General features: G+C 47.9%; 1 long non-coding RNA gene and 1 pseudogene across 1 annotated transcript; one reads left to right on the plus strand and one right to left on the minus strand.

Moving 5' to 3' along the window:
* Positions 1–264: 264 nt before the first annotated feature.
* Positions 265–4,727, minus strand: LOC133755601 (Fanconi anemia core complex-associated protein 24-like; annotated as a pseudogene).
* A 219-nt stretch (positions 4,728–4,946) lies between these two features.
* LOC133755600 (uncharacterized) lies at positions 4,947–10,296 on the plus strand. Its single transcript, XR_009865424.1, has 3 exons — positions 4,947–5,112; positions 7,861–7,967; positions 8,263–10,296. It is a non-coding gene; the product is annotated as an uncharacterized LOC133755600 (long non-coding RNA).
* The last annotated feature ends 3,018 nt before the right edge of the window (positions 10,297–13,314 follow it).

A 13,314-nucleotide genomic window follows, 5' to 3' on the forward strand; every position in this document is an offset into this window, starting at 1 on the left:
AAGCAAGAAGAAGCTCCCCGCTCCCTTCAGCCTCCTCAACTCCGACAGCTTTCTCTACTAATGCAGGGAAATCAGGCGGCAGACCCAAAGCGTCTCCAGCGCCGACGCGGCCTTCAAATCAGTGCCATGACAGAAAATGTCAGAATGTTCTCGAATCTCATTTTTCTGTGTAAACTTGCATTGGACGTGTTTTTATGAAGGAAGGTAACAAGAAACCTCTAGAAATTCGTGGAAAACAAACTTATTTGACAAACATTATTATATTGCTGCAAGTTATTTATTATGTTTTGTACATAGGCTAGTGTTGAGATTATGGCTGTTTTTATGGTTACAGTTAAGACTCGTGGTCCCTGTCAGTTGGGTTGGGGTTACCTGTGTTAGCACTGTTTGCCACGCTTTCCACGTTTGGGTAATAATCATTCCTCAACCTAGAACTCAGATGACCCCTGACTGAAGGTAGGTCAAAGGACTCTAGCGATAGACTAAATGAGTGGTTACTAAAAGCTGTTCCAATGAGCTGCTTAATTGGTCATCATTAACCTAAAATGACAGATGTTACTGTAATTTTACATTATATGAATGCTATTTCCAGATACTCTAGTGCCAAATTTGTCTAGTTAAATATAAAATTTAGGAACGGCTTTTCTTCTAAAGTTCGGTGTCATTCAAGAGTTGCTAACACAGTGGCAGTGTTAGGTGAAGATACTGTCTACAAGGTAGATAATATACTGTTTGATACTCAAAACATTCTTCATTTTGTTTAAAGTAGAAAGTACATAATTGTATATTTTAAGTGTTGGGTAAAAAAATAGTTTTGCATTTTATAAGGTAAAGATGTAAATGATTCAAGTGTAAAGCTCTATTTGGCTTTTAAACATGACATTCTTACCCACTGATTTCTCTTGCTATACGTTGGATGATACTGTGACTCTAGTAAGATTCACTGTTGACATAGTACAACTTACCTAGGTAAAAAATATAACATTGAAATCCAACTTTAAGAATGAGGATTTAAATATTTTCTGTTGTGCAATATCTTAAGGGAAGTAGCTGCCTTTGGGCAAGTGCAGCCATGGCTCCTGGGTCGTGTTTGTGTAAGTATTTAAATAAACACATTCATTTACCTAAGTGAACATTTGACTTTTACTTTACTTTCTCTGCTTGTTTCAAATCGTTTCTATCCTAAAGCACACAAAGCAAATGAGCTTTGAAGTTATGTCATCTTTAATTTTTTGAAGGGGAAATTGTACCATCTGATCCCTAGCCCAGGGGTTCCCTCACTGGACACAGCTGGCTCTGTTTCTTGTGTATTCTCCCTCTGGCAGGCCATGCATAAACACACATTCTTTTTTTCTTCACACACATCAATTTTGCATCTTTAAATGGGAACTCCAAGTTTTCTGTGTTCAGAAGACATGCCCAGTGATTATTAAAAAAAAAAAAAAAAAAAAAAAACAGGGAGGAGGGAGCTGTTGTACAATTGTTTATTTATATTGGCAGCAGCCCCCAGAGCCCTGGACAGGAGCTGTGACACAGGAACCAGAGACTGGCAGTACACAGTGCTCCACTGTAGGTTTCTTTCCTCTTAGCTGGTCACACCCACCACCTGAACTTTCCAGAAGACTTTTCCGTGATAGATGCAGGTCAAGGTCACTCATTACAATCTGCCCTAATTGATTTTTTTGCTGAGCATGCAAGTCCCTGACTCTCTTAGGAAACTCAGGCCCCTTTGGTCTTAGTACAAAGAGGGCAGTGCCAGCTCTGGCCCACTGACATGCCTGAGCCGACAGCAAAGGCAGGACACTTCACAGGCTCGCTCCAGCTGTTTATTTCTTTGAAAGGCTGAGGAAGAGAGACCTTGCATCTGCTGGTCCACTCTCCCAAATACCTGGCAATAGCCAGGGTTGGGCCAGGCTAAAGCCAAGAGCCAGGAACTCCATGTGGGTGACCCAAGTACATGGGCCATCTTCTGCCTCCCAGGCACAATGGTATGGAGTAGCTGGGACTCACACCACGCATTCCAGTATAAGATTTGGGCCTCCTAAGTGCAGGCTTAACCTGCTATGCCACAACGCCTGCCCCTTCCTCTTGGTTTTTAAATATGAAAACAAGATCCCATTCTTCGTGATCTAAAGGATTAAACTTGGCCAGCTGTCACCTGGCCTGTGTGAAGAAGGCGTGGATCTGCTGTGCTACGGCTGGTCCGACGACTGGCTCCAGTTCTGGGATGGAAGCATTACTCAGCTGTTGGAGGGTTGGAAACTTCTGAAGCAGAAGGGGAGCTTTGACCTTTCCAACTCCTGGGATCTGCTGCACAGTTCGGAGGAGGTACGGCTCAGAGAACTGAGTCCGTTTCTTCCTAAGAAAAGGGTTCTTACTGGGCTCTTTGGTTTGCTCTTGAACCTGAATCGGAAATTAAAATAAAAGCACATGAGCGCCCTCTGGAAGGCTGGCAGTTTATTCTTAAAGTCTGGTTCAGCTAGACCTAAACCAGTTAAGGCTTGACTATTCTTATAGACCAAGTTCTCAGACATCAGCAAAAGTGTTGAAAGATCAGGCATATGACTACACAAAGAACAAGATAAAAATGGGTAGTTTAAAAAAAAAAACCCTAAGTTATCACAATGTTTAGAATAAAACTACTCTGAGGAATGCAAACATTTTCCTATGGATCATTTGGGTTATGCAAGATAAATGGATAAATACTTGAACTCGATCTGCTTCATGGAGGGCCTGCAAGAAACTGCCAAAAGAGAAACTGTTCTCAGGGAGTGGTGGTTACACGAAGGCTGATAAAGCTATTTTATTTAGGGACGGAAGGAACCGTGAAGCAAGGGGCATGGTGGGGAGGGATCTGTGAGCCATGCAGGGTTGCCTGCATTTCCAGTTTGATTTCCAACTCAAGCTGCACACCAGAGGGGGAAATTTAAAACACACAACTGATATTCAGGTTGTCCCTACCTCCTCTGCTGTTCTAATTTTTTAATTGGCCAGAAAGGAAGGCTCATTTATCATGGCTCAGTGGGTTAAAGCCCTAGCCTGAAGCACCGGCATTCCATATGGGCGCCGGTTCTAGTCCTGGCTGCTCCTCTTCTGATCCAGCTCCCTGCTATGGCCTGGGAAAGCAGTAGAAGATGGTCCAAGTCCTTGGGCCCCTGCACCCACGTGGGAGACCTGGAAGAAGTTCCTGGCTCCTGCCTCCTGGCTTTGGATTGGTGCAGCTCGGGCTGTTGCGGCCAACTGGGGAGTGAACCAGAGGAATGGAAGACCTCTCTCTCTGTAACTCTGTCTTTCAAATAAATAAAACAAATCTTAAAAAAAAAAAAAGCTCCCCAGGAAATTCTAATGTGTGAAAAATGAGGCAATCAGAGAACCAGTTTTTTTTTTATTCGTTGACGTTCAATGAAGGACATGTGGGGATGAGGCAAAGTAGCTGCCAGGGGACATTTTCACCAGCCTAACAGCAGGACGGTGAATCATGGCAGTAATCAGGGTCTGGGAGTCTAAAGCAGGTTAACTCGTCTGCTCTGTGACACTTCCCTTGGCGGGGGTGGGGGTGTGTGCAAGGCCAGCTGGCCACAGAGGCAGCTTCTGAGCTTCCAAGTCCTCAAAGCGATTTTAGACGCTAGCGTGGCGGATGCCATGGGCTGGATTGATGGGTTGCAACTATAGCAGAGGCAGAGCTAGCGTATAGGTGAGCTGAGAATCTGCAGGACAGAGGGCAGCAACAAAGGAGCAGGAAGGGGTACTTACTAACTGGACAATGAGGCAGGACGCTTCCACCTGGCTGGCCACGGGAAGCAACACCATCCCAAGGTCCAGCACAGTAAACTTCTGTATGGCCGAGAAGTACTGTTCGCTCATCTGTGTTTTCTCAACTATCACAATCCCTTGTAGGTTATTGGACTGCAAAGAAAAAAAAAAAAAAAAAAAAAGCAGTCCACTTTGTAACAAGATGCCTTCTGAGGTGGAGAAAGCTATGGTTTTGTGTTTGGATTGGCCAGTGGTTTCATAGCAATTATTCCAAGGGATGGAGGGGTAAGCGTACAAATGAAATGTTCAGTTTCTTCCAGTTCAGTACTTACATTTCTAACCCGAACAAGCCTCTTTCTGTAGCCGTTTCCTGCCACCAAATCAGCTTCGGTGATATAAAGAATGCAAGATCTGTTAGACAGGTAAAAATCTACCGGTGCCAGGCCATCCTCAAAAACGAGCTTAATTTTCCCTTAAAATACAGACCAGAAAATGAGTTCCATGAAGTCTGGGAGAAAAGGCGCAACAGGGTGCAGCGCGCTCCAGCGCGTGGGGAGCCCACTCACCTTGCACCTCCTGCGCCAGCTGCGACCCCCGCCACTTCTCGCTACCACGTGCCCAAGTGGCACGTGCACGGGGCCTGGGCCGCCGGGGGGCTTCCCTTCCATCGATGGTCTCTAACGACGGCAATGCAGGTGGCACTTAGGCGCACACAGCCCCGCGTCCCGTTGAACGCCAAGCCCTCTGTGGCAGGATCTCCTCTGCAGAGTATTCTTTCAAAACCTGAATTATTAGCGTAAGAGCCAACAAATTCCTGCCCCAGTGCCCGCCTTTCTCACTTTTGTGACTTGCCTGGCCCCGGACGCGCCTCCGATCTCCATTCTAGTCCAGGGCCGGTGCGGAGCCGGCAGGACCCGCCTCCGCCTCCCAGTCTGGGGGTTCCTGTACCACCTGAGGCCGCGCCACTTCCGTGTACGTCAGCAGCGCGCGCCCAGTTTTTCATCCTGCCCGCCCTCCGCCCCCTGCAGCGTGGGATAGGCTGTGGCGTCAGGGATGGACACCTGCGCCGGCCAATTAGAGAGCAGACAGTTCAGCCGCCTCCCGCACTGGTGGGATTTGAACGGGACGCGCTGGTTGCCCAGAGCGACGGGTGTGGGAGTAACCCGGGAGCTGATTGGTTGAGGAGGAAACAGAGCCATTGGCCGACGGGGTTTCTGCGAGGTCTGTCGTGAAGAAAAAGCGTTGGGAGCTTGGCTGGAGTAGCGCGGGCTCCTGGCTGCGGAGGGACGAGGGACTTCTCTCGTAGGCTCAGCCCCGCAGCAGGCATGTTCCCGGGATTTCGGCCGCCAGGACCAGTTTGTGAGTAAATCCTCGCGCGTCCCGCGCGGGGCCGGGAACTGAGGAGCGGTTGGGATGAGGCCTGTGATGGAGGCCAGGCGGCGGCTGAGGAGAGAGGGGTTTTCAGTCGGGAAGCCCTGAGTTCGCGTGGGCCGCGGTCGCACGGGAATCCCTCTGTCTGCCCGGAGAGCTCGCTCCCGCTGCGCTGCTCGGTATCCCTGCTGGGCAGTCGCTCGTGGTTCCTTCCCCTGCCGCCCGCCACGTCCACCCCTCGAGCGGCTCCACCCTGGCCTCCAGCAGCTCCCTGGATTGGGTTCTTAGCGCCTCGCTAGTTCACGTTCTGCAGACGGCGCCAAAGGCGTCCTTTCATGTGCGGATCTGACCGCGCTGCCCTAGCGCGCAGTGTCGCCAGCATCAGCACCGCCACACACGTACCCCGCAGCCACTTGTACTCCCAGCCCCACTCCCTGAGCACTGCTCCTTTCCTACCCTTTGATGCAGGGGGCTGACTTCAGAAACCCGTTAACTTCCTCCCCTGCCACCTGCTGAGCCTGCCAGTCTTTTTAACCACCCGTGAATCCCTCGACCCTAACTTAGGCACACAGCACGCTGTCGAACATCACTTGGGCACCTTTTGGGGAGCTGTGGTTTGCTGCTGCCGCCCAGCATCTCCGGGAAGGATCTTAACAGCGTATCGCTAGCCTTGGAAAATACCAAAATTCAGATTTTGAAGTACTGCTTCTACTGACTAGGTGTTGCCTTTACAACACTGTTGAAAAGTCAGAGGGCAGGCATTTCTTCTAGTGGTTAGGACGCCAGTGGGGTCCCACAGCAGAATGCCTGAGTTCGATGCTCATCTCTGGACTCCAGCTTCACGCTAATGTGGATCCAGGGAGGCAGCAGGGATGGCTCGAGTGATTATGTTCCTGCTGCCTGCGTGGGAGACCTGGGTTGGGTTCCTGACTCTCAGCTTTTGCCCTAACTAGGGGCTATTTAGGGAGTAGGCCAGGAGATGGGAGCGCTTTCCCTCCCTCCCTCTCTCCCATTCTGCTTCACAAATAAATGAATTAATCATTTTTTAAAAGATGCATTTAAAAACATATATCCTAAGTTGAACCATTGTAAGCGGGTTCCATCTGTAATTACTGGGGAGTTGGCCAGAGGATTAGCTTTATTTATTTATTTATTTTTTTGACAGGCAGAGTTAGACAGAGACAAAGGTCTTCCTTCCATTGGTTCACTCCCCAAATGGCCGCCACGGCCAGCGTGCTGTGCTGATCCAAAGCCAGGAGCCAGGTGCCAAGTGCTTCTCCTGGTCTCCCATGTGGGTGCAGGGCCCAAGCACTTGGGCCATCCTCCACTGCACTCCCAGGCCACAGCAGAGAGCTGGCCTGGAAGAGGGGCAACCAGGACAGAATCTGGCGCCCCAACCGGGACTAGAACCCGGGGTGCTGGCGCCGCAGGCAGAGGATTAGCCTAGTGAGCCACGGCACTGGCCCAGAGGATTAGCTTTTGGGGATTAAGTACAGAAAGAGAATTTCAGCTGGAGAGTACAGCATATACTGAGGCCTGGTAAAGAATGAATTATTTGCTTTTAAGAAAAGGATGGCAATTCTGAGTGCTAAGGCATAGGGAATATGTGCAGGAATAAAGAGGGGAGCAAGAGAAGACTGTGGATCCATTGGTGGGAAGCAACCAGTGGAGACTTTCTGTGACATGCCGGACCATTTACCTGTCATCAGGGAGTGATGCTGCCCACTCTGGAATCAGAGCCCTTCAGATGGAGTCGTCTTTAGCCCGTCATTCTGGCTGCCCCTCCCAGATGTGTCTGCACTCCAGGACGCTGGAGTGGGTGCTACCTCCAGGAGCGCTGCCACCAGCGTCTTGCTCCATTCCGTTCTTCATGTTATTCCTTCTTCTTGGAGTACTTTTCCATCACATTTCCAAGTGAGAGCAGTGGTTGTCTTGGAAAACCCAGTCTAAGTGCCTGTGGGCTTTCCTCCAAGGTGAACATTTGAGGTCTCCTTGCTGGTCCCCAGATACGAAGGAGCCCTCCCCGCCTTCGACAACCTCAACATTTTGTTTTTACCGCTCCTTTGGCACTTCCCAGAATTCCGTGCTCCATTTGGGCGGTTTTCCCCAGGACTCTACCTCAAGGGTGAGGGCTGGCTTTCTTCATGATTCTCATGGTGTTCTGCCTCTAGTGGGGTGAAGAATGCTTGGTGCGCAGAAGATGAAGATTGGGCTAGCCTCAGAAACCTCCAAGAGCCTCCCAGTGCTCTAAAGCAGTGTGCTGTGCTGTGCCTCCCATTGTGTGCAGGAGCTAGTTTTCATTGCCTGCATCCTTGAGAATCTTGATGAAGTCTCTGCCAGGTGTGGGTTAGGGTGTCAGGACTGAGTTCCAGGGCTAGCAACTGAAGAAAGCAGCCTGCTTCTCAGGAAGTCTCCCTGCCCTGCAGAGGGAGGCACATGAGAGATCACTGGGGACGGTACTGGGGGATGAGTGGACGGGCTAGAGGGTGACCCTAGGGAGTGGTCAGGGAAGCTGCTCCGCGCATGGAGGGCCAAAAGGGGCCCCACAATGCTGCTCGCTGGGTGGCTGTGCTTGTCTGGCCAGATGGGGATTGAGGGTGTTAGGGAAGAGTGGGGCTCCTCAGATGGCTGGATCCCTGAGTGGACAGTGCAGTGATCCTGGGGGAGGGGTGGTGGTGGCAGGACCCAGGTGATTCCTCTTCATCCCAATGACCTCTGCTAATTTCATCTGTGCAGAAACACATCATCCATGGCCTTCTCCCTGCAGCCAGCATCGCCCCAAAGCCAGCTGTGCCCCGCACACCTCCTCCCCGCAGCCCCAACCCGTCTCCAGAGAGACAAAGGTGAGTCCCAGAGGAGCAGCACTGTACCTGCCGCCAAGCCCTGGATCCTGGAACTGTTTGAACTGTCTACACAGTCACGAGTGGGGGGGTTAGAATCCTGTGCATTGAGTTTTGTACCACAGTCCTGTAATGTACACTTACATGGGTATGAGATTCTCACATTGCACAATTGAATGTAATTAATATGTTTCAAAATATGAGCAGTCAGGCCCAAGTGTTCAGGTTAATAGTGCTTTAAAGTGAATTTTGAGTTGGTGCACGTAATTTTCTTTAAATACAAGTCTACCTTTTCCAGGAACTGCTTTGGGCAGGGAGAAAGAGCCCCTTCACTGCTCTCACCTGGATTCCCCATCCTCAGGTGCTCCCAACCCACCACCAGCTGACTTTCATTCCTAGATGCACCTGAGAGCCCTGCTGTGCCTTCCATGACTTTAGACACAGGAGAATTTTAGACTATTTTTAAGCCATTAAACGTTGGACAATGGGCAGACATTCAGCCTATTGGTTAAGACCCCCACATGCCACATTGAAGTGCCTGGATTTAATTCCCAGACCCTGCTCCTGCCTCTAGCTTCCTGCCAGCAGAGACCCTAGGAGGCAGTGATGTGTGGCTCAAGTAGTGGGTTCCTGCTGCCCCCATGGGAAACCGGACTGTACTTCCTGCTCCCAGGAGCAGTTGCAGACATTTGAAGAGTGAACCAGCAGATTTCCAAAATAAATTTTTTAAAAAATTAAAAAATTTTTAAAAGCTTAAACATTGCCAACAGTGAATGAGAGCTAACTTCATTTAGGGATGATGCCTCCTTGCCTGTGTTCTTTGGTGCTAGACCCTTGTATGCCTTCTGATAACACTCTGAAATACCTTGGTGTTTTGTTTCTTTCTTCAGTAGGAGCTTGGTAACTGGAAGAGCTGTTTGGGGATGTTTATTTTGTGTGAAGTACTCTGGAACCTGCTTAAGAAACATTGTTTCATTTCATCCTCTCAGTGACCCCATGGGAGAACTCCTCTTGTCACCTCTGTTTTGAGTCACGTGTGAGACTCAAGTGTTAGTAACTGGTCCCCAGTGGCCTTGCTGTGACCCAAATATGAGTCTATCCAGCAATTCAGTGTTTGTGTGAGCAACTTTTTGTTTTGTTTTTCAGATTTATTTATTTGAAAGACAGAGTAAGAGAGAGAGAGAGAGAGAGAGAGAGAGAGAGAGAGAGAGAGAGAGAGGTCCTCTATCTGCTGGTTCACTCCCCAAATGGCCACAACTGCCAGGTCTGGGCCAGGCTGAAGCCAGGAGCCAGGAACTCCATCCTGGTTTCCCATGTGAATGGTGAGGGCTCAAGTGCTTCAGACATCTTCCACTGCTTTCCTGGAAGTGGAGCAAGCCGGACTCACACTGGCAGGCTTCACAAGCAGTGGCTTAACCTGCACCGCCACATCGGCTCCTACTGTTGTCGTTGGTTTTAATTCTGTATGTAGAAACTCCATAATATGCTGTTATTGTTTGTGCATTAGTTAGTCACTTATCATTCTAAAAGTAGTTTTAGTGAGGTAACATATGTATAATTAACTATTTAAAGTGCATAATTTGACAAGTTTTGATGTATCCTTATACCTTTGAAACTATTATCACAATCAAGATATTAAATGTATCCATTGCTCCCAAAAGATTCCTTGTGCCTTTTGGCAGTTCTTTCCTTCCACCTTTCTCTGCCATTTCACTTTCACCTGATTTCCATCGCTGTATATTAGTTTGTATTTTCTAGAATTTTATGTAACTGATAATTATTGCTATGGCCTACATTGTGGTGCAGTAGGTTAAGCCACCACTTGTGACAGCAGCATCCCATATCAGAGTACTGGTTCAAGTCCTAGTTTGCTTTGATCCAGCTTTCTGATAATGTGCCTGGGAAAGTAGTAGACAGTGGCTCCAGTACTTGGGTCCCTGGCAGCCATGTGGGAAACCTGGATGGAATTTTTAGCTCCTGGCTTTGGCCTGGCTGTTGCAGCCATTTGGAATGAAAGATGAAAGATATCTCTCCCTCTCTCCCATCCTCCCTCCACTGCCTGCCTTTCAAATAAATAAATAAATCTTTTTAAAAAATTATTGCTGGTTTCTTTCACTCGGCATAATCCATTTTGTAAAAGTCCACACGTCCTTTTTATTGCTGAATAATATTGCATTATATGAGTAGGCCATCATTGTTTATCCATCCACTTGCTGATGAGATTTGGATTGTTTCCAACTTTTGGTTACTGGAATAAAGCTGCTGTGAGCATGTATGCACAAATCCTTGGATGCACGCTTCCATTTGTCTTGGATAAATATTTAGGAATGGAGTAGCTGGATCATACGCTAGGTGGGTACTTAATTTAATAAGAAACCGGTGAACTGTTTTCTGTAGTTGCTGATCTACTCATGTTTACTCCAGCAGACATGTTCCTTCATATCCTCACCAGCCACTTGGGTGGGGCAGTCCGTGTGTGTGTGTGTGTGTGTGTTTAAATATTTTATTTACTTGAGTTACAGAGAGAGGTAAAGCCAGAGAGAGAGGTTCTTCCATTCCATTGGCTCACTCCCCAAATGACCGCAATGGCCAGAGCTGAGCCGATTTGAAGCCAGGAGCTTCTTCCGGGTCTCCCATGCGGGTGCAAGGGCCCAAGAACTTGGGCCATCTTCTAACTGCTTTCCCAGGCCATAGCAGAAAGCTGAATTGGAAGAGGAGCAGCCAGGACTCAAACTGGTGCCTATATGGGATGCCGGCTCTGCAAGCTGGAGTTTTAACCTGCTGCACCACAGCGCTGGCCCCGTATTGTGTGGTTAACTTTATTTGACAATCAGTGGTTAGTTAACTTTTTTCTCTGATGACTCTCTGTATACAGATTCTTGAAAGTGGTGACAGGTGCACAGGTAGCCAGTGTTTAGTGCTTCTTGGGTGAACCTTCATCTTTTTTTGTGCTTTCTGTATATGTATGTGGGGTATGGAATATTCCTTTGGCAGCAACAGCTTTGTTGGGCCTCATGTCCATGTGCACACCCAGAGTTCCCATCGTCACGTTGAAGTACACTTGATGGACGTGCTTGTATGTGTCGATGGTGTCCCTGGTCCATGTTGACTTTCTCACCACCCTTCACTGTGGGAGTCATTCTTCCTGCCAAGGCCCAGGTTGAGAAGGAAGAGTACAGAGGCATAGTCTTGGCCAGGTTTTAAATTTTTAGACATGTAATGGGTGTGTAGTTCTGAGAGTATAGAAAAAAACAAACTCACTTTCTCCTATACTCTCATCCAACAGCAATCAACACAGCTCGTCTCTGACTCAAAATGTATGGAATTTTTTTTTTTTTCTGCTAGCAAGCAAATAATCAGTTCTGCACAGGACAGCAGTTAGGTGTCTTCCAGTTTGCTTCTGACACTGTCTACCTGAGGATAGCATCAAACCCCATAGTTTTAGGGCTCAGTTCTCAAGACTGCCCATGTCCCCCTTCAGATGCCAGTCACAAGCCATTTGTTTGACCTGCATTTCTGGCTGGCTGGCTGTAAATCAGGATCCCCACAGTCTCCTTTCTAGGTTTGAATAATTTGCTAGAGTGGCTCACAGATCTCAGGGAAACATGCTTATCTACATATTATAAAGAGTATCTAAAGGATACAAATCAGACAGGCAGCCAGATGAACAGCTCTGTAGGGCGAGGTCTGGATGGGCACTGAGCACGCGAGTGCTCCCTGTGGAGTTGGGGTTCTCCACCCTCCTGACACATGGGCATCTTGTGTTCATCTTCCTGGAATCTTTGATGTGTTCAGCTGTTTGCAAGCTCTCTGGACACAGTGTTTTTGGATTTTTATGGAAGCGTTATTACATCAGCATGATTGATTAAGCCATTGGCTAACAGTGATCAACTTAACCTTTTTTTTTTTTTAACTTTTATTTAATGAATATAAATTTCCAGTGTACAGCTTATGGATTACATGGCTTCCCCCTCCCATAACTTCCCTCCCACCCACAACCCTCCCCTCTCCCGCTCCCTCTCCCCTTCCATTCACATCAAGATTCATTTTCAATTCTCTTTATATACAGAAGATCAATTTAGTATAAAGATTTCAACAGTTTGCACCCACATAGAAACACAAAGTAAAACATACTGTTTGAGTACTAGTTATAGCATTAAATCAAAATGTACAGCACATTAAGGACAGAGATCCCACATGAGGAGCAAGTGCACAGTGGCTCTTGTTGTTGACCCAACAAATTGACATTCTAGTTTATGGCGCCAGTAACCACCCTAGGCTGTCGTCATGAGTTGCCAAGGCTATGGAAGCCTTCCAAGTTCGCCGACTCTGATCATATTTAGACAGGGTCATAAAAGACAGAGTGAGGATAGTAACCAATGATCCTAAGAGTGGCATTTACCAGGTTTGAACAATTATACAGCATTAAGTGGGGAAGAGGACCATCAGTACACACAGGTTGGGAGTAGAGCCATTGGTGGTAGAGTAGAGGTTATGATTACAAAGGAATGAGGCCCAAGTGTGCTAGACAGGGTCTAGAACAAAGGACAGAGTCATTATTAGGTGTGCTAAGAAAGGTGCTGTCTAAGCTACAATTAAGTTTTCTGATTGAGAGGCAAATAGAACCTGATAGAAGGGGCTTGATAATAATCTGGTGGGCTTTAGGCCTTGTAAGTTAAGAGGCCCAGACCTATCTATCTCTTCACATGGGGTATATCCTAAGGGAGGTGTGAACCTCCTAGGGGAAGGCACTCTGTTGACTTTCATTACTTGGCTGGGCTGGGAGGAGAGCTGGCCAGGTAAAGGCAGGGGGCATCTCTAACAAGAAATTTACAGTTCTGCCTGCAATGTTGCATACCCTACTTGACCATCCTCTCAGCTGCAGTGGTCACTTTGGAAGTTGGGCTGAGTGAAGGGCTTTTCAGCTTAGAGCCAATAAGATCTGTGGCTCTGACCTGGGCATCCTTCAACACCAGGGCAGGTCCATTTCCAGTGATCCAACTCTTGGCAGAGCTGCCAGGGCTCTTCACAAGCTGACTTCTGCTGAAGCCCAGGCTTACCACATTGAAAGCCACTGCAGTGGACTGGCCTGTTGGGTCTCCTTGAGGGCAGATCACTGTCCAGCCATTAATAAGCCTGCCACCCATTGCTTCTGATGCCGAGCTTTCTTTTCCTCCTGGTTTGTGTTAAAGCAGACCAGAGGATGCAAGTCAAGGGAGTGCCCATATCCCATCTCTAATCTTCGGTGGCCTGAACTACAAGTCTATAGTCACAGGCATGTTCTGTAGTAGTTTTTCTAAGGTAGACAATGCCCATGAGGAAATTATATTCTCACTTTAAAACTTTCTTT

The sequence above is a fragment of the Lepus europaeus genome, unplaced genomic scaffold, assembly GCF_033115175.1.
Source record: "Lepus europaeus isolate LE1 unplaced genomic scaffold, mLepTim1.pri SCAFFOLD_594, whole genome shotgun sequence".
Lineage (NCBI taxonomy): Eukaryota > Metazoa > Chordata > Mammalia > Lagomorpha > Leporidae > Lepus > Lepus europaeus.